Here is a 1,458-nt window from a genome sequence, read left to right on the forward strand (position 1 = left end):
CTTGTTCAAATGAATTATTAGATCAGGTGTTATCTCAATAGTTGGTCGTAAACTGGAAATGTCTCCTAACAGTCTTTGAAAGTCATTGAGAGTCCGTAAGCGATCTCTCCAAATTTGTGCCTTCTGTGTCTTAATTTTTTGCAAACCTATTCTATAACCTAAATAATTAACAGAATCTCCCTTCTGAATCTTTTCAGGAGCAATTTGCAATCCCCATTTAGGTAACAGTATCTGTATTTCTTCAAACAGTCTGTTCAAGGTATCTATGTTTGAATCAGATAACAATATGTCGTCCATGTAATGGTATACAATAGATTTGGGAAATTTCTTGCGTATTATTTGCAATGGTTGGTTCACAAAATATTGGCACAGGGAGGGGCTATTTAACATACCCTGGGGGTGGACGGTCCAGTGGTACCTCCTTGAAGGTTGAGAATTGTTATAAGTAGGCACTGTGAAGGCAAATTTTTCTCTATCTTCTTTTTGCAAAGGTATAGTGAAAAAACAATCCTTTAAATCAATAACTATGAGAGGCCATCCTTTTGGTAATAAAGAGGGCAACGGAATTCCAGATTGCAGAGGGCCCATAGGTTGAATAACCTTGTTGATGGCCCTGAGATCTGTCACCATTCTCCATTTACCTGATTTTTTCTTAACCACAAATACAGGAGAATTCCAAGGGCTGGTAGATTCTTCTATATGTCCAGCATCTAGTTGCTCTTGTACCAGCTGTTCTAAAGCCTGTAGCTTTTCCTCAGCTAAAGGCCATTGCTTTGTCCATATTGGTTTCTCAGTCAACCATTTTAGAGGCAAGGCTGTTGGTATTTCTGAAGGGACATCAATTGCTTGTTCCTGCACAGCCCTAATGGCCGGTTTTGTCCTTTTGTAATAACTTTTAATATTCCTTTCAGAAATATGGGCTCTAGAAGTAGCAGGAATGTTAATTTGAGTATTCCATTGTTGTAATAGGTCACGACCCCATAAATTCATTGCAATATTGGCTACATAAGGCCTTAATTTTCCTATTTGTCCCTCAGGCCCTATACATTCAACCCATCTCGTGCTCTGCCTTACTCGACATAGGGTTCCAATTCCCAGGAGCTGAACATTTACATTCTGAAGAGGCCAATATGGATGCCAAGATTCTGGGGTAATGATACTTACATCAGCACCTGTGTCCAGTAGGCCAGTAATAAAAATGCCATTTACACACACTCTCAGCTTAGGTCTTTGATCATTTATAGAAGTTTGCCAAAACACACGTAACTCATCTTTCTGATTACTATTGCTTGTAACAGTAGGCATGTGGCTTTCTAATTGTCCTGACGAGGCATGTTCTCTGCAGAAACTGGGAATGTCTGAACCATGTTTGCATGGGGGCCTGAGAGGCCCCCCCTCTCACGTTTCCCATCTGTATCAGGTTGCCTTGTCTATCTCTTGTAGACCTGCATTCATTCG

This window comes from Microtus pennsylvanicus (assembly GCF_037038515.1).
Source record: "Microtus pennsylvanicus isolate mMicPen1 chromosome Y unlocalized genomic scaffold, mMicPen1.hap1 SUPER_Y_unloc_2, whole genome shotgun sequence".
Lineage (NCBI taxonomy): Eukaryota > Metazoa > Chordata > Mammalia > Rodentia > Cricetidae > Microtus > Microtus pennsylvanicus.